The sequence below is a fragment of the Saccopteryx bilineata genome, chromosome 3 (genome assembly GCF_036850765.1).
Source record: "Saccopteryx bilineata isolate mSacBil1 chromosome 3, mSacBil1_pri_phased_curated, whole genome shotgun sequence".
Lineage (NCBI taxonomy): Eukaryota > Metazoa > Chordata > Mammalia > Chiroptera > Emballonuridae > Saccopteryx > Saccopteryx bilineata.
Window position 1 is genome coordinate 118876185 of NC_089492.1, and position 27709 is coordinate 118903893.

The 27709-nt window shown below is 42.0% G+C and overlaps 1 protein-coding gene and 1 pseudogene across 1 annotated transcript in view; one reads left to right on the forward strand and one right to left on the reverse strand.

Annotated features, from left to right (window-relative positions):
• EHBP1 (EH domain binding protein 1) overlaps positions 1-27709 on the forward strand; it is a 591964-nt gene that overhangs the window by 139519 nt on the left and 424736 nt on the right. The gene's annotated exons all lie outside the window — the stretch shown is intronic.
• LOC136328717 (mitochondrial import receptor subunit TOM5 homolog) lies at positions 24338-24844 on the reverse strand (annotated as a pseudogene).

Here is a 27709-nt window from a genome sequence, read left to right on the forward strand (position 1 = left end):
AGTCTCATAGGTGAGAAAGACCCATAAAGAGATACAATATAATATAGTCAATGAGGTGTAGATGATAATGCTGTAGGACTATGGAGGAGGGGTCTTACATCTAGCAGGAAGCCTTCCCTGGCCCTTGGTCCAAACTCTCATTCTGAACATTTCCTCCAAATCCCATCCTGAGTCCCTCACACGGGCCATTGGCTAGTGCTTTCTCCTTAGCCTCCCTGCCACCTCAAAGAGCTATGGTCCCAGCTTGCCTCAGGCTATGCCTTTAAAAATTAAAGAAGGTCAATATAAGCCATGATTTTGTATGTTTTTCCTAGAAAATATTTACTACCAATAGGATAAAATTTCTCTGAGGCCATGGAAAGGTAGATGGCTTAAGGCAGGTACCAGCCTGGAAGCACACAGGCAATTCATAAAGAGGTCAGTTTGTTCCCAGCTAGACTTGGGTGGGATTCCACATCCAGAGTCCATGGCTGATATTACAGGGGATCAAGCCTGGGGAAGAAAGATTTTTTAGGAAGCTCACAGAGACTTCAGGAAATAGGTCAGAGCTGTCATCTTTATCCCCACTGTGCCGGGAGGAAACTAAAAACCCAAGATAAGGTCTATAGAAGTACATAACAGATCCAATGCCACTGTAGATTTGGGGTCCAGGGAAGTGGAACAATACCATGGCTTCAGGAACACCAAGGGTCAGGGTCAGGTTGCAGAGCCACATTGTTCCAGGAGTTCTGGTCTGAACAAGGCAAGATCTAAGAGACATAATCATGCTTCTCCTAATCTGCCCAGTGGAAGGCTGGCAGAAACAAAGCAGCAGGCCAGGGGAACTCTGCTAGGGGTCTGGGGCAGGGTAAACCTTCTCCAACGCAGATTAAATTTTGAGACTAAGGCATAAGGGGATCAGGTAGGCAGTCTGGCTGCCCCAGGGGGTCCTTAAAAGGCAAACCTACCTGACAGAACCCCCAAAGCCTTTGAGCTGCCTGTGACTGGAAATTTGCTGAAAAAACTGGGATAGGGATAGATATAAGGTATGGACAAAACCTAAGACAAGGCCCCATGATAACTGCCAAAGCTGACATTCTGTTACTTGTTTTAAAAGATGAATACATCTATAATTCATCCCTATGGGGCTCAAGTTTGTACTACTGCTTAATACAATTTAAAAGAAGTAACAAATATGCAAACACATTATATACTGTAACACTGAGTGAATGTTTAAAATCTACTCACATATAATAGGCTTTATAGCCCCAATTTATGGAGTAGTGCTATGCTAAGTGTTGTATATACATTATTTTGTTTAATTTTTCCCATAGCCATTAAATCAGTACTATTATTATTTGTGTTTTTTAGATGGAGAAACCCAAACTCACAGAGTATCTAATCCAGGTTGCAAAGCTACCATATTTCCCTGTGTATAAGATGCCCCCATGTATAAGACACACCTTAATTTTGTAGCCCAAAATTTAGGAAAAAAATATATTACATAAAGTTATTGAACTTTATGTTCATAAAATTCATCATAAAATTCATACAACTCCTCATCACTGTCAAAATTCCCACCCATTAGCTTGTCTTCATCTCTGTTGGATGACAAATCACTGTCTTCATATATCACCTCATCCTCAGTTCCATCTATGGCATTTGAAATGCCACACTTCTTAAAAGACTTGACAATGATCTCAATTTTGATATTATCCCAGGATCTTTTCACCCACATACAAACTTCTCCTATAGTTGGATTCTTCACTCTTCCTGCTGGTGTCAAATTGTCCCCAGAAGACTTCATCCATTGGTTCCATTCATCCCTCTTGGTAGCTTTGAAGGGTTTGTTAATGCTGACATCAAGTGGTTGAAGCTGGGATGTTAAGCCTCCAGGTACAATGGCAAGTTTTGTTTTTTTGCTCTGCAGCAATACTCTTTGTGTTTTTTGTTATGTGTGCCCTGAACTAATCAAGCACCAATTGGGCAGGTTTGCGTAACAGCTCACCTGGTCTCCTTTCCAAACTTTCTCAAACCAGATCTTCATCCCATCCTGATCCATCTAACACTTGTCATGAATGTGGACAATCACTCCTCAAGGAGTATCTTCTTTCGGCATTGTTTTGCGTTTGAAAATCAGCATAGGAGGCAGTTTGGTTCCGTCAACACAACAAGCTAGAACAACTGTATAACGGCTCTTTTCATGTCTACTTGTCTTCACAGTTACAGTTTTCACCCCCTTCTTATCAACAGATCTGTTACTTGGGACATCAAATTGAAGGGGACTTCATCCATATTTGCAATCTGTCCCACTCAAACTGATATGTCTTCCAACATTGAATGACAAAATGATGAAATTCAAAGACCTTCTGCTCATAGCTTTCAGGCATCTTTTGGGTGAGTCTGGTGCGTGTATGCATGCTTAGTTCATTTTGTTTCATGAACCTGAAGCACCAATTGTGTCCTCCTTTGAAATCAGTAACTTCTTTTTCATCAGCAATCCTTCTTGCCTCACACTGAACCATCTTTGTGGACACAGGAATTCCAATTGCCTTTTGCTCTTCAATCCATATCTTCAATTCCCTCTCTAAATCAGGCCACTTTGCTGACTTGCCTCTCATGGCCTTCTTCTGCCATGGCATTTTCAGTAGGGTTTCTTCTTTCTATAGCCAGTCTCGGATTGATTTCTCAGTTAGAGGAGGACCAAACACGTCCAGCAGCATGATTCCCATTCACTTTCGCAAACTGGATCACTTTTAACTTGAATTCAGCACTGTACGAAAATCTTCTCTGAGCCATTTCTGGGCAGAACATGGCAAAACATAACCTACCGTAATATACCAGTAACAAGTGTGAAACAATGAGCTCAAAGACAACAAGTGCGAAAAAGCAGGAAATGCAAGTAAAAAAAAACTACAACAATGAGCACAAAAAGGAGTGTGAAAAAGCGGGAAATGCAAGTAAAAACTCTTCAACCACTGTCTAAGATGCACCCAGTTTTTAGACCCCAGATTTTTCAAACTTTTTCACCTTATACATGGGGAAATATGGTAATTTGTGAACGACAGAGCCCACATGGTCAGGCCCATATATGTGTTGATTCCAAAGCATGCTTCCCCAAAGACTGAGCACACTACTGTGTCTTTGGGAAGCCTGGTTGAGCTGTCTTTTCACGCATTGTCTGCAAAAGTTAGTCCTGCAACTCCAGTTCTGGTCTCCCCTGTCAACCAGAGAATATCCTTTGGGAGATCTTAAGGAGGCCTGGTTCTGATGAAGGGCTCCCTCCCATACTGCAAGCCCACAACTGCCAAGCTCTGGGGCCTCCTCTGGTAGCCTTCACATTCCTGCTAAGTGCCCCAAGCAGGACACATTCCTGACTGGGTGGAGGGAAGAATTCCTAGCATTCTTTAGCATTTGTCCTCCCTCCTGCTCCTAATCTCCAGTGGGATGGAGAGAGGAAAAAAGAACTTCATTGCTAATGTTTGGAATTACTCTGAATTAAGTCCTACTGCTCAAGCCATAGAAAAAGGGAAAGGGGGAGGCAGGGTTATTCAGAACCAGTGAGACATGTACTTTTTATAACATGCTTTGGGATTATGGAATAAGAAACTCAGATTCTTTCTCAATAGTCTCTAAAAAGACAGTCTGTATTGCTTGTCATTCTTATACATCATAGTGTCCTAATATCTGTTATGCTTTGAAAATAAATTACTTTTATAAATGAATGTATATTTTACCATGTTTTATCACTTATATTACCTCATTTAATCTTCATAAGAAATCTATGAGGTTGGTATTATTATATCCATTTCATAAAGGAGAAATCTAAGCTCAGAAGTGAAGTAGCATGACTGCTATCAAACAGCAGCCAAGGTAGAAGTGGCCTGTGTCCAGGGCTATGCCCTCCCTCCACCATGTTTCACTCAGGCCTCTCATTATGCCATCACAGATACTACAAGGTAGTGACTGGGAGTCTGCCCAGTTGGTGGGTAATATCTGATTGTCCTTCCTGGAGAGGGACTTTTGTGAAAGACTGGGGATTTAAAGGATCAGGCTGGGAAGCACTGGAGAACTATCTAGGGTACAAGGTCAGAATGTCTCTGCAGTGGCCAAATGTGAAACAGGAAAAGTGAACCAGCATTTTAAGAAGCTGAGTCAAAAAACCAAGCCAACCACCTAAGCACTGATTTTCAAGGTATGGACTATAGCCAACTAGTAGGCTGCAAGCATCCTCCTGGTGTTCCTCAAACTGATCCCAAAATACACATCTCTTCTTTGGATCTTACTAGCAAATAGCCTTTGATGCCCCAGATTTTCAGTGTGTGTGTGTGTGTGTGTGTGTGTGTGTGTGTGTGTGTGTGTGTGTGTGTCAAGGCTACTTATTAATAACTACTGAGTTATTAGGAGTTGAAATATTTGATGTTCATAAATAAAAATTTAGCATATAACTATATATATAGTTTACTGAGGGCTTAACTGAATATTCACCTGGCTTCCAGACACTTGGCAATATTTGTAAGGTTCTCATATAAAAATGGGGGGGGGCTGGCTGGTTGGCTCAGTGGTAGAGCATCGGCCTGACATGCGAGAGTCCCGGGTTCGATTCCTGGCCAGGGCACACAGGAGAAGCACCCGTCTGCTTCTCCACCCCTCCCCCTCTCCTTCCTCTCTGTCTCTCTCTTCCCCTCCCACAGCCAAGGCTCCATTGGAGCAAAGTTGGCCTGGGCGCTGAGGATGGCTCTGTAGCCTCTGCCTCAGGCACTAGAATGGCTCTGGTTGCAACAGAGCAATGCCCCAGATGGGCAGAGCATCGCTCCCTGGTGAGTGTGCAGGGTGGATCCCGGTCAGGCACATGCTGGAGTCTGTCTGACTGCCTCCCCGTTTCCAGCTTCAGAAAAATACAAAAAAAAAAAAAAATAGGGGGGTTCAGAATGAGCCATCCCAAGATATACTTCAGTGGTATGCATATTGTTTTGAGCTAAAGGCAATTTTAGCCACAGGCTCAAGAGAAACTTTTGCCCCTCCCTTATCTACCTGGAAGAACTTGAATTAGGGACCTTGCCCATAATAAGAGATTTCTGGGATACCATATTTCCCCATGTATAAGACACCCCCTTTTCCGAAAAATTTGGGGTCTAAAAACTGAGTGCATCTTATATAGTGGTTGTAGATTTTTTTTTTACTTGCATTTCCTGCTTTTTTGTGGTTTGTTTGTTTTTTCAACTTTTGGGCCCTGGCCCTGGCTGGTTGGCTAAGTGGTAGAACATCAGCATGGCGAGTGAAAGTCCCAGGTTTGATTCTCAGTCAGGGCACACAGGAGAAGCGCCCATCTGCTTCTCCACCTTTCCCCCTCTCCTTCCTCTCTATCTCTCTCTTCCCCTCCCTCAGCCAAGGTTCCACTGGAGCAAAGTTGGCCCAGGTGCTGAGGATGACTCCATGGCCTCCACCTCAGGTGCTAGAATGGCTCTGGCAAGACTATACTTTCAGGGATCATTTCTATAGTTTGTTAGAATGGCTCTGGCCACAACAGAGCAACGCCTCAGATGGGCAGAGCATTACTCCCTGGTGGATATGTCGAGTGGATCCTGGTTGGGTGCATGTGGGAGTCTGTCTGACTGCCTCCTGGCTTCTAACTTAGAAAAAATACATATACATACACACACACAAAAAGAAAATTCGGGCCCCCAAATTAAGGTGTGTCTTATACACGAGGAAATACGGTAACCATTTTTGACCTATAGGGCAGGGCAAACCTCTATTTACTAAACATCTGTACTTATTGTCCTGCAATAACTCTTTGAAGCCTTTAAGACACCTTACCTCATCCTTAGCTCTGAATCTTATATACTGATGTTTCCTTTCTGTCTCTGACCTCTCCTGCATGTGGGATCTCTGACTATCTTATGTATACAAGGTTCCCATATATATATTTATATATGTAGTAAATCTAGGGTTTTCTTTCTTGCTAACCTGACTCATGTCTATTTGATTATTAAACCAGCCAGAATACCCTGAGGGGAGAGGATAGTTTCTTCCTCCCCCACATTGGCATGGGCAGATTGTTGAAGAGTCCTCAGTTTGGGGGAAAATTGCTTTGTTGTTAGTGTCAATGCTGTCTTGAGTTGTTTGTTTTTTCAATGGTTTCTACTCTAGCTTTTTGATTATAAAGTAACCTTTATTTACCTCTATCATCACCTATTTTGTTTGAGGTGGATTATTTGATTACTTCTACAGTAGAATAGTGATGTCTATATAGGTCAACACCATCTATGACCCATAAGTTTCTAATATAAGAATGTCCAAATCAGATGAGAGAGAGAGAGAGAGAACATTCAAACCTGTAGAGAATTTTTATAAAAATTTATTTGAGCCTGACCAGGCGGTGGTACAGTGGATAGAGCATTGGACTGGGATGCAGAGGACTCAGGATTGATGCCCCGAGGTCGCTGGCTTGAGTGTGGGCTCATCCAGCTTGAGCACAGGCTCACCAGCTTGAGCACAGGGTTGCTGACTTGAGCATGGGATCATAGACATGACCCCATGGTCACTGGCCTGAGCCCAAAGGTCTCTGGCTTGAAGCCCAAGGTTGCTGGCATGAGCTCAAGGTCACTGGATTGAACAAGGGGTCACTTACTCTTCTATAGCCCCTGTCAAGGCACATATGAGAAAGCAATCAATGAACTAAGGAGCTGCAACAAAGAGCCGCAATGAAGAATTGAGGCTTCTCATCTCTCCCTTCCTGTCTGTCTATCTGTCCCAATCTCTGTCTTTCTCTCTGTCTCTGTCACACACACACACACACACACACACAAAAAAAAAAAAAAAATTGAGTCAAACAGAGGATATACCTGAAAGCAAGATCTAAACAGACTGAGATAAATGCTTTGCACAATAACAGTTTGCAGTTTCTTTTTATGCATTTGAGATTAAGGAGACAATTTAAGGAAGATTACATGAAGGTGGGATTACAGGATAGTTAAAATTATGTGCTCTCTTGAGAGTGGTTTATATCAAAGGTATGTTGATCTAGATGCACAGAAACAATGAACAGGACTTGCTTAAGGCAAAGATAAACCTTTTACTAAATAGTTATATGCAGGGGCCTGGGGAGGGGGAACCATGACTACCCACCATTACCTGTCCATTTAGGAATTTATGATCAGATCACCCTGTGAGGTAACTTTCCATAGAACCTGTTTTTTCATCCACAAGTTTTTTATAACAAAATGTTTAAACAAAAATATTGATTGTCATACACATAGGAACCATCTATACCAATATTTCTAAAGCAGGTAGTCACATAATCCACACAAAATGTGTTTGCATAGTGGAAGGCCAATGGCCATTGCCGTGGCCATGCAGGTTCACATTGGATTCAGGCAGATGGTAAAGGGACTGTGGAGCCAGAGGATGGTGGTCCATTCCGTTTATTAAAGTCTCATAACAGCAGACGAGCAAATAGGCAGAGAAGATCGCTTTCCTTTCTCCCATCTCGAGACCCCACCAGTCTCAGCAGTCCTCCAGCCTGTTTTTCTAGCAAATGCAGAGAGAGTCTGGAGGATGAGTTCAGAAAATAAGCCTAAGTTGTGAAACTGGAGACTGAGTCAGGGCTTGGGAGCCCTAATATCTGCCTGGCCCGTTTGTCTGGGGACTGCTGAGACTGGTGGGTTCCTGAGATGGGAGAAAAGGAAGTGATCTTCTCTGCCTATTTGCTTGTCCACTGTTATGAGACTTTAATAAACGGAAGGGACCACCACGCTCTGGTTTCACAATTCCTTTACCATCTGCCCGAATCCAATGAGAACCTGCATGGCCACGGCGGCGGCCACTGGCCTTACACATAGCAACAGTTCATTGCTATCAGGGAATTCTTTGAAAAGCGGGAAAGGCTAGAGTATGTGAGTCTTGGAGCCTTTTGCCCTACCTATGTGGCCCTCATCAAAAAAGTTTGAGAATCACTGGGCAGACAGAGAGAACTTGGGCTCACTTTAGTGGAATGGAAAGAACTACAGAGACCAGAAAAGAGTGAGCATTTTGAAAGAAGCCTAAGAGGCAGAAATTGGAGAGATTACTGGTGCAGAAGAAATGATGCCTTCAGTAGTTTCAGTTGCCTGTGAATTCAAGCTTTGGATGGGGAAGGAGCCGTTAAAGGCAAACGCATCTTTAGGTGCCCTACAGGGTAGTCAGGTTTGTACACAGTACAAAGGTGCTCTGCTATGGCTGATGGGACTAAATTCCAGCTGGTTTTCACTGAACATGAATCCTAGTTCCAGGGAAGAGGAACCTTTTTGTAATTTGTCTGCCTCTATAGAATGTCTTTTCGTGAAATAATTATAAGGCCCATATGTGGCTTTCAGTCAAAATGGTGGATAGGTAGATGCTATACTTGCCTCTACTTGCCTCTACCTATGACAACATCAAAATTAAAACTAAACTACAGAACAGCTATCATTGAGAACCACCTGAAGTCTAGCTAAACAGAAGCCTTATAACTAAGGATATACAGAAGAAGCCACATTGAAGCTAGAAAAAGGGGCAGAGGCTTAGAACGGGCTGGTCTCACACCCACACATAGTGATTAAAAATCAGAAGGGATATCTTGACTTGAAGGCCCCCCAACCCTGGGGAGCAAAGGGTCCTAGCTCCATACCAGGCTCCCCAGCCCAGTGTTCCAGTGACAGGAAAAAAAGCCCCAATAACTTCTGGCTGTGAAAACCAGTGAGGATTGTATCCAAATAAGACGGAGAGCTGCCAGAGTCCCAGACATTCCTTTTAAAGGTCCCACACATGAACTTACTTGCTGATAGACTCACTCACTCTGAGATCCAGCCCTGGAGCAGCAGCTCAAAAGGTACCAGGGACATATGGGGGAGGAACTGAATTGTCTGGCTTTGGGGCAAGAGCTGGAGGGGTGGCTTTCCCCCAGATAGAAGCCATTATTCCTTTGCTGAGCCTCCCCCTACATGTGCAGGCAGGCACCATATTTGAGTCTCTATCAATCTGTCTGACATGTTCACCCTGCCCTGTGATTCCCTGAGACCCCACCCCACCCAACTTTCAGGCTCAATCAAATTGCTTCTGGTGGCTTTTCCATACAAATGGCAATGTTTGACTCATGCTTCAGACTTTCCTAAAATCAATCAATGATTCACAAACCTTAAGCAGCATCTGGCCTTGACAATTCCCCATACTTCTTGCTAAATGGCCTCAAGCCCGATATTAGTGGCAGCCAACCTTAGTTCAAAGTTTAGTCTCTCCTCAGCACATCCAAGCCCAGCATAAGTAGCAGTCATCTTCAGATTACTGTGTAGCTTATGCTGGGTGGCCCTGGGTAGGACACAAGTGGCAGCTGATCTTGACCTGTACCTCCCAGGAGTCACCTGAGCCAGCCTACCTGGTGGCCAGCTTCAGAAACCACTATTGTATCACCCAACCACCCCCACCAGCAACACACTCAAGGGGAAGACTCAATGAGCACCAGAGCCCTGCTGAAGTAATTCCTGCTCTTTTGCTGTAATTGTGGCTGGTCCTTGCAGCCAATCAGCCTAGGGGTCAATGCCTTCCACTGACATGCCCAAAACAATCAAGGATTAACTACAGTAGGAGAGTGCATACTGCCAGCAAGGAGGGGTGTACCTGGAATGCCCAGCTTTGAGTGACCAGAGAGATTGCACCACTGGACCCTATAGGACACCTATGACATAAGACCACACTACCAGGACTGAAAGACATGGAAATTATACCTATCACATAGGAAAAAAAATGAGGCAACCAAAATGAGGAGACAAAGAAACATGTCCCAAATGAAAGAACAGAACAAAACTCCAAAAAATGGAACTAATTACAAGATGCAGAGTTCAAAATACAGGTTATAAGGATGCTCAATGAACTTAGAGAAAGAGTAGATAAGAACTTTAACAAAGAGATAAGAAACATAAAAAAGGATATAAAAACATTTAAAAAACATAAAAATAAAGAATACAATAAGTGAAATGAAGACTGCATTAGAGGGAATCAACAACAGATTAAGCAGAGGAATTAACAGTAGGTGAAGCAGAAAATTGAAGCAGCAATTTAAAAGATAAGGTAACAGAAAACTTCCAATCAGAGCAGCAAAAAGAAAAATGAATCCAAAAACTAAGAATAGTTTAAGGAACCTCTGGGATAACTTCAGGCATACCAACATTTAAATCATGGGGGTGCTGGAAGAAGAAGAGAAAAAACAGAAATTGAAAAATGTTTTAAAAATAATGATGGAAAACTTCTTTAACCTGGTGGAGGAACTATAAATATTCAAGCCCAAGAAACAGAGAGAGTCTCAAACAGGGTGAACCCAAGGAAGCCCACACCAAGTCACATCATAATCAAAATGCCAAAGGTTTAAGACAAAAAAAGAATCTTAAAAGCAGCAAGAGAAAGACAGTTACCTACAAAGAAGCTCTCATAAATCTGTCAGCAGATTTCTCAACAGAAACATTTCAGGCCAGAAGGGATTGGCATTAAATATTTAAAGTAATGAAAAGAAAGGGCCTACAACCAACTCTATCCAGCAAAGTTATCATTTAGAATTAAAGAACAGATAAAGATTTTCCAAGACAAGAAAAAGCTAGGAGTTCATCACCTCGAAACCAAGAAATGTCAAGAGATAAAAGAGGGTATGGGAGTGGGGAAATAAATGGTGATGACAGGAGACTTGACTTGGAGTGGTGAACACACAATAAAGGGTGCAGGTGATGTATTATAGTATTGTCACCTAAAACCTACATAATTTTATTGAGAAATGTTACCCCAATAAATTCAATAAAAAGAAAAAATGTTAAAGGATCTTCTTTAAGAAGAAGAAAAAAACAGCCTGACCAGGCAGTGGCGCAGTGGATAAAGCATTGGACTGGGACGTGGAGGACCCAGGTTCAAAATGCTGAGGTCGCCAGCTTGAGTGCTGGCTCATCTGGCTTGAGCACGTGCCCACCAGCTTGAGCATAGGATCATAAACATTACCCCAAGGTCAATGGCTTGAGCAAGAGGTCATTCACTCTGCTGTAGCCCCCCACTCCCGTCAAGGCACATATGAGAAGCAATCACTGAACAACTAAGGAACTGCAATGAGAATTGATGCTTCTCATCTCTCTCCCTTCCTGTCTGTCTGTTCCTATCTGTCCCTCTGACTCTCTATTTGTAAAAAAAAAAAAAAATTAAAAATATGAATAATAAAATGGCAATAAATACATATCTATCAACAGTTACTTTAAATGAAAATTGATTAGCCCTGGCCACTAGCTTGGTGGATAGAACATTGGCCTGGCGTATGGACATCCCAGATTTGATTCCTGGTCAGGGCACATAGTAGAAGCAGCCATTTGCTTCTCTCCTCCTCACTCTCCTCCTTCTCCCCCTCTTCTTCTCTTGCAGTCAGTGGCTTGATTGGTTTGAACGTCAACCCTAGGCACTGAGGATAGCTTAGTTGGCCCAAGCGGGTCAACCTCAGGTGATAAAAATAGCTCAGTTGATTCAAGCATTTTCCTCAGACAGAAGTTTCCAGGTGGATCCTGGTCAGGGTGCATGCAGGAGTCTGTCTCATGATCTCCCCTCCTTCCACTAAAAGAAGAAAAAAGAAGAAGGAGAAGGAGAGGAAAGAGAAGAAGAAGAGGAGGAGGAGGAGGAGGAGAAGAAGAAAAGGAAAATTGATTAAATGCTGTAATCAAAAGACGTGGGGTGGCTAAATGGTTAAGAACACAAGACCCTTACATATGCTGTCTACAAGAGCTTTATTTCATATCAAAAGATATACACAGACTGAAAGTAAAATGATGGAAAAAGATATTTTATGAAAATGGAAACAAACAAAAAAGTTAGGTTATCAATACTTATACCAGACTAAATAGACTTTAAAACAAATGCTATATAACAAGTGACAAAGAAGCCCCCATAGCTCCACTTTGTGTGTTTATCCAAAGAAACCCAAAACACTAAATAGAATAGACATATGGCCTAACCAAGTGGTGGCACAGTGGATAGAGCATGGGACTGGGACACAGAGGACCCAGGTTTGAAACCCCAAGGTTGCCAGCTTGAGTGCAGGGTCACTGACTTGAGCATGGGATCGTAGACATAACCACTAGCTTGAGCCCAAAGGTGGCTGGCTTGAAGCCCAAGGTCACGGGCTTGAGCCCAAGGTTGCTGGCTTGAACATGGGGTCACTGGTTCTGCTGTAGCCCCCCAGTCAAGGCACATATGAGAAAGCATAGCATTCAATGAATAACTAAGGTACCGCAGCAAAGAATTGATGCTTCTCATCTCTCTCTCTTCCTGCCGCCTGTCCCTATCTATTCCTTTCTCTGTCTCTGTCTTGTTCTCTGCCACACACACAAAAAAAAGACAGATATATTCATATGTTCATTGCTGCACTATTTACAATAGCCAAAATCATGGAAACAACCTACGTGTCTATCAACAGATGAATGGATAAAGAAGAATTAGTGCATATATATACAATGAAATATGACTTAGGCATAAAAAATGAAAAAATGAAATCTTGCCATCTGCAATAACATGGATAGACCTAGAAGGTATTGTGCTGAGTAAAATTAAACAGAGAGAGACAAATGCCATATGATTTCACTTATACAGTGGTACCTTGAGATACGAGTTTAATTCATTTTGTAACCAAGCTCGTAAGTCAGTCAACTCGTATATCAAACAAATTTCTCCCATTTAAAATAACTGAAATAGATTTAATCCATTCCAGCCCTGTGAAACATCCCCAAACCATCCTAAATTATTAAAAAAGACATGCTTTTAATTAAGAAACACACATGCATACTTTACCAATGTATAACAAAATATATGAAATAAAAGAAAAAAGTGTTATTTAGTACTGTATTCTTACCTTGTAGACAGATGAGTGCTGCTAACGGAGGTGAATGGCGGAGGAGGAGGGAGGGAGGAAGGGATGCAGGCACTGTAGACACGCAAACTAAAACTGCACTTTCTTAACACTAAATGTAAACTAAAACTGCACTTTTTTAACTTAAAATTAAACCACAAAAATTTAATTGTAAAAAAGATGCACTTTCTTAACTTTAAATTTAACCTAAACTTAACATTACGTATTTTCATTTAATCACCTGTTTTTGCCTTTTTGGCTGCTCTTTCGGCACTTACACTTGCAGGACTTTTGAATAAAAATCTATCCAAAGAGGTTTGCTTTTGCCTGCCTTTTAAAATGTTACGGGAATGTGACAAACAAGTGTCATTAAAAAGTGCTGAAGCACGACCAGTTGAAACTTTTTCTGGGTGTTTCTTTTCAATGAAACTTGAAAGCTTCTCCCACATTGCCAGCATGTCTTTAATTTCACTTGTAGAAATCACTTCCTCCAACTCAACCTCCTCCTCACTACTAATTTCTTGCGGAAGCTTCGTATGTTGCATTATCTGTAGCTCCTTCAACTTCTCAGTTGAGAGTTCCTCAACGAGCTTGTTTACATCACCTTCATCTACCTCTGACCCATCGACCTTCTGAGGGACACAATCTCCTCCAACGCTTCTACCTCAGTCTTGGTCTCTGGTTCGAATCCTTCGAAGTCCCTGTCTGCAACAACATCAGGCCGTAACATTTTCCATGCCGAGTTCAAGGTTCTTCTTGTAACCTCTTGCCATGCCAAGTCAATAATGCGTAAACATATCACAATGTTGTAGTGATCTTTCCAAAACTCTTGAAGGGTTACATTTGTATTCTCAGTCACCTCCAAGCAGTGGCAGAACAAGTGCTTGTGTAAAGCTTTTTAAAGTTGGAAATGACCTGCTGATCCATAGGTTGCAAGATTGAAGTCGTGTTGGGTGGGAGGTAGAGGATTTTCATGAATTTGAATTCATCAAGAATGTCATCAAGACCAGGAGGGTGGGCTGGAGCATTATCAAGGATGAGGAATGCCTTCATCGGGAGTTTATTTTCTTGAAGATATTTCTTCACTGCAGGACCAAAGAGGAGATTTACCCATTCAATAAAAAACTGCCGCGTAACTCATGCCCTAGCATTAGCGCACCATATAACCTGCAGTTTTTCTTTAAGAATCTTGTGAGTCTTAAAGGCTTGAGGAATTTTGGAATGATACACTAGCAGTGACTTGACTTTACAGTCACTGCTAGCATTTGCACACAATGCAAGGGTCAGATGGTCCTTCATGGTTTAGGGCCTGGCAGCTTCTTCTCCTCTGCGGTGATGAAAGTCCTCCAGGGCATTTTTTTCCAAAACAATCCTGTTTTGTCACAGTTGAACACTTGTTGGGGGATGTAGCCTTCCTTTGCAATAAGCGCAGCAAAACGTGCAATGTACTCCTCAGCTGCCTTAACATCAGCACTCGCAGCTTCACCATGCCTCACCACCGAGTGGATGCCAGATCTCTTCTTGAAATTGTCAGACCAGCCATGACTTGCCTTAAACATATCTTCTGCTGCCTCTTTTGAGGTTGATGGTTCTTTCTTCATCAAGTCACTGTAAATAATACATGCCTTTTTGCATATTACAGTTTCCATCACTGTATCTCCTGCCAGCTCTTTCTCTTTTACCCACACCAGCAGAAGCTTCTACATTTCTTCATGGATATTTGTCCTTTTTTTTTTTCTTTTTCTTTTTTTTGTATTTTTCTGAAGCTGGAAACGGGGAGAGACAGTCAGACAGACTCCCTCATGCGCCCGACCGGGATCCACCCGGCACGCCCACCAGGGGCTACGCTCTGCCCACCAGGGGGCGATGTTCTGCCCCTCCGGGGCGTCGCTCTGCCGGACCAGAGCCACTCTAGCGCCTGGGGCAGAGGCCAAGGAGCCATCCCCAGCGCCCGGGCCATCTTTGCTCCAATGGAGCTTCAGCTGCGGGAGGGGAAGAGAGAGACAGAGAGGAAGGAGGGGGGTGGAGAAGCAAATGGTCGCTTCTCCTATGTGCCCTGGCCGGGAATCGAACCCGGGTGCCCCGCACGCCAGGCCAATGCTCTACCGCTGAGCCAACCGGCCAGGGCCTGGATATTTGTCCTTAATTGGAACAGAAATGTAGTTCCTTTCACTGGATTTGCACTTTTGATGGCATTCTTTTGTTTAACGATGGTACAAATTGTAGATGTATTGCTGTCGTACAGCCTTGCCAGTTCAATCACTCATACACCATGCTCATGTTTTTCTATTATTTCTTGCTTTACTTTTATCGACATCATTCTCTTCTTCGTCTCACCACTGTTCTTTACACTCACTTTCTTTAGCCCCATAATAGCTCACAAAAAAGTTAGTAAAAAAGGCAAAAATGATGCAAGAATGAATACAGCGCATGAGATTCGACTTGATCCTATGGGTAACACGTGAGAGAAAACAAGATGCTGGTGTTGTGCTGCTGATATTGGACCTGTGTGCCAACGCGCCAACTAGCGGCAGCCTCCTGAATCATGACTTGTATCTCGGAATTTCACTCAGATCTCGAACAAAAATATGGACCAAGTCGCAGCTTGTTTCTTAAAAAATTTGTATGTTGGTCTGCTCATATCTCAAGGTGCCACTGTATATGGAATCTAAAAGACAAACAAACAGGCAGAACAGAAATATCATAGATACAGAGAATATTTTGATGGTTGCTGATTGAAGGGAGTTTGGGGGATGAAAAAGGTGAAGGGATTAAGAAGTACATGTTGGTAGTTATTCAATAGTCATGGGGATATAAAGTATAACATAGGAAATATAGTCAATAATATTTCAATAATTATGTATGGTGTCGGATGGATGCTGGATTTATCAGGGTGGTCACTTCATAGGTTATATAAATGTCTAATCACTGGGTTGTACACGTGAAGCTAATATAATATTGTACATCAGCTGTAATTGAAATTTTTTTTTAAATTATTTGAAAAAACAAGTACAGCCCTTGAAGTACTTCACTAAGTCCTGGGATACTGCTTTTTTATGGGTATACTGATATACTCCCAACCAGAGAAACTGGCTGAGTATCCTCAAAATATTGAAAAAGCATTCATATAGTCTTGAAACTTAGAGAAGAGTACAAAATGTGCTTATATTTTGGCAAATTTAGTACATGGGAAGAAAAGAGCCTACATACAAAATAAGGGTTTTTTTTCTGTTTCTTGAAATGGCAGCAAAAAAACAAAACAAAACAAAACACTTTCGATACTGAAAAAAGACCATCTAGAAGGAAGACCCCATGAAGATGTGTTTTCTTATTCTGAGAATCTTTGAGTTTGAATTAAGGCAAGAGGAAATCATCTAGTTGTTATAAAGAATTGAAAGATCCTTAAATGAAACAGGCTATAATAAAGCAATACTCCTCAAAAAGCAGTCTGGCCCTGGCTGGTTTGCTCAGTGGTAGAGCATTGGCCCAATGTGTGGATGTCCCAAGTTCTATTTCTGGTCAGGGCACACAGGAGAAATGACCATCTGCTTCTCCATATCCCCCAACCTCTTTTCTTCTCAAAGCCATGGCTCAATTGATTCAAACACATTGTCCCCAGGCACTGAAGATAGCTCCATGGAGCCTCTGCCTCAGGTGCTAGAGGTGCTCAGTTGCGAGTATGGCCCCAGATGGGCAGAGCATCAGTCCTAACAGGGGTTGCTGGGTGGATTCCCATCAGGGCGCATATGGGAGTCTGTCTCTTTATCTTCTCTTCTCTCACTTGGAAAAGAAGAAAATAATAATAATAATTTAAAAAGAAGTAGTTCTAAGTCTATTCTGGAATATAATTTCATGCAAACTTTATTATAAACTTATACCATTGTTAGCCATTGTATATATCCATTTCATAAAGTGATAATTGTCTTCAAGTAAACCCTAGTGAATAGTCAGGTTTAGATATCATTGAAAATATAATTGAGGTCTGACATGTGGTAGAGCAGTGGATAAAGTACTGACCTGGAATGCTGAGGTTGCTGGTTCAAAACCCTGGGCTTGTTGGTCAAGGCACATACAAGAAACAACTATGAGTTGATGCTTCCTATCTCCACCCCCCCACACACACACACCTTATCTTTCTTTCTCTCTAAAAAAAAAAAAAATCAGTAAATACAGTCTTTTAGAAAAAGAAATATGATAATATTTAGTTTGGCACCTAAAAATTACTCATCTTGTTTTCTTGCCTGGTAACTAGTAAGAGTGATGAGTTGACATTGTTGCTATTTCACAAAAACATTTTGCTAACTGAATTGACATATTTCTTTCAGAATTCACATTTCATTATTATTATTTTTTTAGTGATACCTCTACTTCTTTTTTTCTGTATTTATTTATTTTAGAGAGGAGGGAGAGAGAGAAAGAGAGAGAAGGAGAGGAGGGGCAGGAGGGGCAGGAGGCATCAACTTCCATATGTGCCTTGACCAGGCAAGCCTAGGGTTTCAAACCCATGACCTCAGCATTCCAGGAAAATGCTTTATCCACTGCGCCACCACAGGTCAGGCTAGATTCACATTTCAAAAATGGCAGTGGTAGTGTTGATAGTTACCTTTATTTGATTAACACTGGGTGACTCAGTGACTGTTTATTTGGCATGATTAGCCCATTTCTCTGGCATGCTGGCCATGACTCTGTGGGACTGTATGGTTGGGAAATGTCCATGTGGAACTTGTTGAATGATATGAGGCACATTATTTTTTGTTTTTTAGTGGTTTATTAACCCACAAAAGCCCAAGCCATTGTATTGCTGAAAGAGCAGGCATAAATAAAGTTGCTTTTAAAAAATTTTAAAAACTGAAATACAAAAAAAATATGGTCCCTCACCTGTAGTTTGTGAATTTAAATTCCCAAGGGCCAAAAAATAAAATATATTTCCAGGGCTATGGTCAAGTTCCATAACTTGTTCCCTTAAATTATGAATGGGCAACTCTGCAACAACTATTGTTTTTCAGTTCTTAACATGAGTGTAAAGACCTAGAGACATCAAATACAGAAACCTTGAAAAGTAAAGCCACAATAGCAGATAAATGCAGCTTTTCAAAAATCCAGTTGGAGGAAGAAGGGGGAAATTCGGTAAAAGCAATATTCACTCCCCCCAGTGCAGACTTGGGTGTGTTATTTTGTTTCTCCTTTGGATTTATAAACTGAGCCAGCATTGGAAAATAATGAAAATGGCACTTTAGAGTTCATATTCTGCATTCATATATGTTAGTTTATTTGAGTTCCAAAATAGCCATTATTATTAGGCTTGTTTTAATACAGAGAACACAGAGCTATAGAGAGGCTAACTGACTCACTCAAGGCAACTCAGCTAGTGAAATACAGCCTGGACTCCAGGCCCCATCTTCTGACCCCAAAGACTATGCTTTGCGTATTATTACATAATCTAACAAAATTAGTATTCCTTTTTTATTTGACCTCTCACAAAAATTCAAACTGGTTTAATCACTGTCCAAACCACAGAACATTGACTCAAAATCATACCTATCAGTCAATTCAGGAACCCAGATGCCTCTTGGCTGATTTTGCTATTTTTATTACCTAAGTACGTATGAATGAAAAACTTGGCAATACCATAACCTCCCCATAGAAAGCCAAGGTGACATTACCTGATAACAGATCAGAAAGTTTTCTTTATCCCCTACAAATTTTATCACTGGTACCAGTACTTAATAAAATTTAAGCTTTTGTCATTCCTTTAATAATCAGTTTAATTACTGTAGCATTCACAAATTTCCTTTGAATTATTTTTGTTTTCCTTCTGTTTTATGTACTTTTTTCCACCTGCTTCCATCTCCCGCAGCTGGCTCTTTTAACATTCCAGTTGTTGTCTTAAGGTCCTAGTAGGTAGCTAGACCTAAAACAGGGGTCTTGGAATACCTCATGCCTCTTCACTATTAAAAATGTTTTTTTAATCTGTTTTTTAAACAAATTTCTCAACCGTAATGAAAGACTTAAGACAAAGAACCTTAACATAAAGTCTAAAATTCATATTGACAGAAACATTAAAAAGTAAAATGGTATTAGTCACTGTATGCACAGGGTTTTGGATCATTAAATTATATAACAACTTGATTTCGAGGTTAAATCCCAAACTATCACCAACAAAGTGTCTTGTGCCAAATGTCTGGCGGTCTGGAGCTAAAACCACAGCTAAACTATCCTGGGCTATATTTTAGTCTTGGCAGACTCAAGAGGCAGGAGGACAAGGCATGCTTTATCTGAGCATTTGTCCAGAGCACACTTGAGCATATTAATCCTCTCTTCCCAGCGACTCACCCTTTCCCACTGTCCCCATCCAAATGCAGGTAAAAGAACTAGAGTAAAAATTTCTCCCCAAATATTGAGGGATTTGTCCTTCTTTATACTTTTTTTAAATATTAACCAAAGAGTTTAAAAGGAAACCGCTTCCAGCCTCATATCTTCTTTATGAACTCTTTCATTGGGTTAAGGAAAGATGGGAAAGTTCTGTTCCTAGCTGGAGATCTACTCCTGTAAAGACTGTCCAGCCCAGTGTGCTGCCCGTAATGATGTACAGCTTCTCCTTCATCATTTTTTAGTGCCCCCTGACGTCATCCACACCTTCACACTCCCTCCTTTCTCAAGTTATTGAATCTGAAGATAAATAAATTATATGCAAGGCAAAGAGAAAGGCAAAGGTGGGTGGGGTTCAGGTTCTACAAGGAGAATCCTACAGATAAAGAGTTTCATTTTCCTTCCCATCATTACTCACTGTTAGCTATAACTTAAGATTAATTTTGCCTTTTCTTGCAACATTTGACAAATAGAGCTTCTGATTCCCATCAGTGGATTTGGGAAGAGAGGAGGAGAAGGAGAGGTGGTTTAATAATAAACTTAAAATTATTATTCCTTCCAACATTGTCATTGTATTTACTGAATTCACAACTGTTTGTGCATAAAACAAGAGGGACAGGAGTGAAGCCTTGGAATTTAACAAGAGATCACTGGACTCTAGTAGCCAGAAGATCTGAGTTTTTTCAGGTGTGGACCACTGGGTAGCAGCTGATAGGTGAAGGGTTCTACACCTGCACCCTTTTAGAGAGCTGCTCATGCAGTAGTGCTATCGAGGGGGAATGTGAGGCTGTTTGGTGACAAAGGACAAAAGCTCTAAAGAAAACAAACAGCAGTCCAAAAGTCAAGAGTTTGGGGACTTGAGTCCTACCTCTACCATTAAGCAGTTATAACCGGGCCTAATAGTGCCTCATCTGCAGAGTGGTGAGAATAACACATTGCCTAGCTTTCTTTCCAGAATGGAAGTGAATATCAACTAAGATAACATATATGAAAATATTTTTTAAAGTATTTAAAAACCTGAATACTTGTAAGATAGCATGACTGAAGTGAGATATTGGTTTAGGTCAGTGGTCCCCAACCCCTGGGCCGCGGACCGGTACTGGTCCATGGGCCATTTGGTACTGGTCCACAGAGAAAGAATAAATAACTTACATTATTTCTGTTTTATTTATATTTAAGTCTGAACGATGTTTTATTTTTTAAAAATGACCAGATTCCCTCTGTTACATCCGTCTAAGACTCATCTTGACGCTTGTCTCGTAAGTTCGACAATTATATTTAAAAATACCACAGTTTTTACACCAGTCGCATAATTTTATTTTGTGCACTTATTCGTCCCACCCTAAAGGCTGGTCCATGAAAATATTTTCTGACATTAAACCAGTCCGTGGCCCAAAAAAGGTTGGGGATCACTGGTCTAGGTAACTGAGGTGCCTGCCAACAGCACAAATCTATGCTATTGATTGTCCTTGATCTGGAGTCTGACAAATTTAATTTTAAAAACATTGACAGGCCATTTATAACAAGCCCTATTATGCTTGACAGGGTAGAATTATTATGGAGAACTACATAAAATAGTGCTACATAAATACATGAAAGAGAATGATATGAAACATTGGACAATTTTTTTCCTATTAGTTTTGCACATGGAAGGAAATGCCTAGCCTCTGATCAAATAGTTGTAGGAGGTTGGAGAAACTGTATAATATCATAAGGGGGAATCGGAGGGCAGGAATTAGGGTAGCATCTCAAAGAATTTTGACCAGATTAAGAAAGGGGTGGAGCACCTGGGCATATTTATCCCAGAGGGGGAAAATGTGATGAGAAGAACACAAATGCTGTTATAATCTATTGAAAGGGCCAGTACAGAGAAGGTGATTAGATATTCTGTTCCAGAAGGCAGATCACTGGGCACAAGATGATATTGTCAGAATGAATGATCTCTAAGGTCCTTAAATAAAATACTGGTATTTTAAAGTTACAGGAAGAGAGGCTATGGTGAGCAGAAGAGAATACTTTCCATAAATAAGGGAAATGAGCGGAGACACCCAACCTTGAGGACATTTTGATTTTATTCAAAGGAGTCTGGATTGAGGAAGGATATAGAGTACACATTCTAAGTGAAATCAAACTCCATGACAGTGTGGCCTTCCCAATTCTAAGATACTTAGATCCTTCAGTAGGATGTGTCCTGGAAAGCGCTAAATAAGGAGTCTGTGTGTCCTTCGCTGTCAGCTGGGATAGATACAGCCTAGGTGGTGATTGTTGTTGTTTTCCTCTTTTCCCTTGCTTAGAAATTGCTAAGACTGTTTTCCAGTACATTTGGATTAATAGCTTTATTTTCTACTTTATTTGGGGCATTTTTGCTGTTCATTGAAACCATCTGTAAACAGTTATTTTTATAGCAGCTTCAAAACCAAAGCCGCATATAAACTTGCACCAAGAAAATCCTATACTCAGTCTGGAACGAAGATGTCATTAGGCTCTGCTTTGCAGATAGCATGTGATAAACTGATTGACAAAGTCTAGGAATAAATCAAGATCATCCTGATGTTTCAAAATCTGACAGACAGATGGTACTAGCACAGTTTTAAGCTCTTAACTAGGTCATAGGCCTATAATGAGTTAGGATGTTTTCTGGCCTTTTAGGCAGCTATACTGCCTGACTCTAGGATAAAACATTGCTAGATTTAGGGAAGCAAAAATTAATATAAGACACTGTCTTATTTTCAGGGAAACAGGGTGGATTGTTGTACATGGAAATAGAGTCACAAGAAATTCTTGATGGAATTCAGAGTTTGGCTGGTTCTGCTGATGTGTGTGATGACATGACTACAGTGTATTAATAAATGTTGATTTTTGTTGTTCAACAATAAATGTGAATTTTTATTCATGGGAAAATAAGACATCCCCTGAAAATAAGACCTAGCGGCTCTGGCCGGTTGGCTCAGTGGTAGAGCGTTGGCCTGGCGTGCAGGAGTCCCAGGTTCAATTCCCAGTCAGGGCACATAGGAGAAGCGCCCATCTGCTTCTCCACCCCTTCCCCTCTCCTTCTTCTCTGTCTCTTTCTTCCCCTCCCGCAGCCAGGGCTCCATCGGAGCAAAGTTGACCTGGGTGCTGAGGATGGCTCTGTGGCCTCTGCCTCAGGCGCTAGAATGGCTCTGGTTGCGACAGAGTGATGCCCCGAATGGGCAGAGCATCACCCCCTGGTGGGCGTGCGGGTGGATCCCAGTCGGGCGCATGTGGGAGTCTGTATGACTGCCTTCCCGTTTCCGGCTTCAGAAAAATACCAAAAATAAAAATAAAAAAATAAGACCTAGCAACGTCTTTAGGGTCAAAAATTAATATAAGACACTGCCTTATTTGGGGGGAAACACGGTATAAATTCTCCAAGTGGAAGAACAAGATTAGCAACAGCATAGTCACTACCATGTTAAAATTGAAGTGAAGCTCACCCCCACTCAGTTCTGAGGGGGCTAAAGGTAATGCACAAGAACAGTATGCTCAGCAAGCAGAAGGCAAAAGAAAGGCCACAAGAAACAACGGCTGTGTTAGAATGCTTTTAGTCGTAAATGCTAGAAAACCCATCTCAAAGTGGCCTAAGCAAAAAAGAATTTATTGGCTTACAGAAGAAAATTTCAGGCTTAGCTGGCCCCAAGGATGCAGATGATATCAAGATAACATCCCACCTACCTTCTTCCTCTTGATCTATCTCTCATCTCGGCTTCATTCTCTGGAGAGTTGCTTTACCTGGTGGCCCCTAGAAATTCCGGGCTTACATTCTTTCAACTTTAAGTCAGATAGAAACAGCACTTCTTTCCCAGTAATTTCAGCACAGGACCCCTAATTGAGATGCATTGGCTTTGCTTAGGTCATGTGCACTTCCTCTCGTTAATGGTTAAGGTCTAGGGATGGGTAAATAAAGTCAGCACCTAGCCCTCAAGGACAGAAAGTGGGGAAACTAGGGAAGGAGGAGGAATGAACATTGGGCAGGCAAAAATGACAGATATCCATTTGCCTGGAAGAGCGTCAGTGAATGTTGTGACATCACAAATGGCTAGGAAACCTATAGACCTAGGTAGCTGGAGGTCTAAGTTTGCCATTTTATGAACAGAAGCAACAGACCCCGTATGGATGAAAATGCAGCTCTAAGAACACCAAGCAGTTCTGGGGTCTGGAGATTTTTTAGTACAAGAACAGGTATCAGGCCCATTTGACACAAGAAGATCTCATATTTTCAGAGTGGCCTTATCAGGCACAAGTGCACATACATCGGAACTTAATATCTAGTAGCGTCATCTTAGGAAACAAAAAACAACTCTGTATGAGGGTGTGTGGGTGTGCACTGATATTTAAATGTAAATGTCAGTGGCCTTGATGGTGTATTGTGGATAAAAAAAAAACACTCAGAAGAATGCAATAGCCAAGTGATGATCCTGGAAACTCATCTTTCATTTTGTAATTGGTAGAAAATGGAAGGGGACAACCTGGGTAAGACCTCTTTCTGGGGGTGGAGCAGGGGGAAGGCAGGTAGAATTACGCCTTGGGAAAAAAGAAAAGGTAACAGAAAATAGCTTCTGCTCCATTTTGGAGGCCAGTGGCTAGGTCTGGACAAAGTAGTTTTTTTTAGCAAGTTGAAAAATTGGTCCTTCAGTCAAAGAAGGGAAAAGCCACAGTGGAAGAAACAAGGGAAAGACTGGAGTTCTCTGAGGGCCTGAAATGAGCCGTTGAGTTTTAGGAGCCATGTTGGGCAGATAAAATATATTATGCTCACTTTGTTAAAGATGGAGCTGCCCACATGGAAGCCCGTCACCCAGGCGATTGCTTGGGATAGGTGTGATTGTATTAATGTGTGTTGGGGGTAGGCTGTGGGCAGGCAGGATCCTTGTAGCCTGGAGCTTGGTTTTAGGAAAGAACCTTTCCCACCTTTTTTTTTCTTAAACATTTATTAAAAATACAGACTAATGGTTCTGTGCTTGAATGGTCTTGTGGTTTTTGTGTGCTGGCTTCCATAAAACATAACTACTGATCATAAGGAGCTCTTCGACAAATATACTCTAGACGAAAGTAAAAAGGTCAACAAAAATGACTGACAAGGCAGGGCCACTGCAGACATAGTCCCTTATAGAATTAATACTTGCTAGAAAATTGAATTTGACATTATTTACAATTATATCAACATTCATGGAGGCTGAAATCACAGGCATAAGGGTGTACTATGACCCCAAAATGTCTTTCATACTTCCCAAATAGTTTTCTGTTTTAGCTATGAAGGTCAGTTACCACAACCAAACTTGTTCTGAACAAGTAGAAGTTTTATGTCCATTCAATCAAAGAGTATCCTACATCCTTCTGGGCCTGTTCATTTGCAGAGGAGAAACTGGAACCAAGTTCTTCATATCATGTGTTCCCATGTGATGTCCAATCTTTATATGCTGTCCAATTTCTTTAGGATAAAAGGAGTGACTCGCAGCAGGGCCACATAGATGAGGAAGTTCCATATGGAGGAGATCACATTCTAGCGCATCTTCCGTTTCATTTCTTCCGGGTCCAGCTTTGGCACGAGGCCCTCAATACAGAACATCGTGGCACTGTCCCACCGTGTTCCACCTGCCGCACTCCCCTCTTCTCAGCGGCAGCCTCCTCCCACCCTTTTTGATGTGGGGTGGTGCAATCCCATCATGCTTCAGATAAGTGACTTTGTATTAGAGACTTCCCTATTTTGTATATTGGATTAAAGGTTTTGATTTCTACACTATAAAATGGGGGCAGACCTGGAGCTTGCGCTTTCAGTTCCTGTATTTAGCATTAGAGAGGAGAGCAGAGAAAGGCCACTTGGAGGAGGCCAGGAGAAGCAGCCAAGATGGTGGAGTGCTGAAGGAAAAGCCAGTTTGTGCAGAGTTTGTGCAGGGAGAAGGAGATGGGGAACAGAGGTGAATAAGTCTGGTAAGCTAGAAACATTTGATTCTAGGAAACTCGGATAAGTCAATACTTTGTAAGCACTGAATGAGTGGGTTTTGGAGCCCAGTGTGTGTTTTACTTGCCCTCTGGGTGCAAGCTAGGATTAAAGATGATGGCCCACCAGTTTTTGGCTCCGTTGTTTCTTTACCGACTGTCCGAATCCAATGCAAACCTGCATGGGCCAGGTGGCTGTGAAGATGGCCACGGCAACTGGCTTTACAAGCCATTGATTTGATTTTGAGCACATTGAAAAGGCACTGGCATCTATGTCCCTTGGGGTAGCCCCTTTAGCCCACTACTACCAAACTTTTGACACAATTAGGTATGGATATGCTTTTTAACAAGTATTTGTATTTCTTTTTTTAATTAATTAATTAATTAATTTTTTACAGAGACAGAGAGTGAGTCAGAGAGAGGGACAGACAGACAGGAACAGAGAGAGATGAGAAGCATCAATCATTAGTTTTTCATTGCACGTTGTAACACCTTAGTTGTTCATTGATTGCTTTCTCATATGTGCCTTGACCGCAGGCAGACCAGTAACCCCTTGTTGGACCCAGCGACCTTGAGTTTAAGCTGGTAGGCTTTTGCTCTAACCAGATGAGCCCGCGCTCAAGCTGGTGACCTCAGGGTCTCGAACCTGGGTCCTCTGCATCCCAGTCCGACGCTTTATCCACTGCGCCACCGCCTGGTCAGGCAGTATTTGTATTTCTTAATGCTACAGAAAGCATTAAAGTCTATTAATCGCTTAAAAGGAAAATCACGTTCCTTTCTTCCAGCTTTCTTTCCCATGAAGTCCATGGGAAAAGGGAGAAAGGAAAGGAAGAAAAGGGAATAAAAAGGGAAGAGAAGAGGATGGGAGGGGAGGGGAGAGTATGAAAAAGAAAAAGAAGTTAATTCCATATATTCCTTAGTTTGCTAAGGCTATGTAAGGCCAGTGGCCACTGCCATGGCCATGCACGTTTTTATTGGATTCAGGCAGACTGTAAAGCAGGGGTCCCCAAACTACGGCCCGCGGGCCACATGCGGCCCCCTGAGGCCATCTATCCGGCCCCCGCTGCACTTCCAGAAGGGGCACCTCTTTCATTGGTGGTCAGTGAGAGGAGTTTAGTTCCTATTGAAATACTGGTCAGTTTGTTGATTTAAATTTACTTGGTCTTTATTTTAAATATTGTATTTGTTCCCTTTTTTTTTTTTTTTTTTTTTACTTTAAAATAAGATATGTGCAGTGTGCATAGGGATTTATTCATAGTTTTTTTTATAGTCCAGCCCTCCAACGGTCTGAGGGACAGTGAACTGGCCCCCTGTGTAAAAAGTTTGGGGACCCCTGCTGTAAAGGAACTGTAGAGACATAAAATAGTGGGCCATTCTGTTTATTAAAGTCTCATAAAAGCGTAGTAGTGGATGAGTAAACAGGCAGGGAAGACCACTTTCTTCTCACTCAGGGCTTCCAAAGCTCTGACTCATTGTGAGGACTCTCCCGCCAGACTCCTAGGCCCCCACCAGCCTCAGCAGGGCTCAACCAAACAGACCCAGCCGAAATCTCTGGGCTCCCAAGCCCCTCAGCGCTCCAAAATAGACTGGGAGGGGGGCAGGAATAACCCTTTTCCATCAAACGATAGCAAACAATGGCCCCTCCCAAGCTAGAAGGCAATTCGCAATTTGCAATCTGCTGCCCCCAGGGCAAGCACCAGCAGTCTTCACTATCCATACAAGGCACTGCCCCAATACAAGCAAGCAAACTTAAAGAACATTTGTTTACCAAACAGGCTGGTAAAACAAAGTACCACAAACTAAGTAGCTTAAAAAATAAAAATGTATCATCTCACAGTTCTGGAGGTTCAAAGTCCAAGATTGTGGTGTCGACAGAGTTGCTTCCTTCTGAAGGCTATGAGAAAGAATGTTTCTTGCCTCCCCCTGGCTTCTGGTGGGTTGCTGGTAAATTTTGGGGTCCCCTTTGCTGGTAGATGCATCACCCCACTCTGTATGTTCACTTGGTGTTCTACCCGAATAAGTAACTATCAATATCTCTGCATTTGCCCTTTTTATAAGGACACCAGTACATTGGATTAGAGCCCTAAAGAATGACCTCATCTCCACTACCTCTGCAATGACCCTATGTTGGACAAACAAGTGTGTTAGGCTTGTTTGCTTGTACTTTGTGTAAGGTATTTTCCCCGCCAAAGAAGAAAGAAGGGCATAGCCACCAAGTGTGGAATAGCAAAAGCTTTATTCAGAGCACATCTCGGACGAGGTTCTCTGGTCCCCAAAATGGGCCAGAGAAGTCGCGCTGCCTCCCCTGTTTGGGAGTAATTTATAGCATTGGTGGGGTGGTTGGGTTGATATGACGTAGTGAAATTTCATTGGCTGACAGACAGTCGCTCTTTTTCAAAGGGCTCCTGGGAAGCTTCTTTTGGCGGGCATGGGTATGAACGGTTCCAGCCAAAGTTCCCAGGCCTGGTTCCTCACGTGACCTTCCCCCATTGCCAACCGACCTTACACTTTGCCTGATTGGTG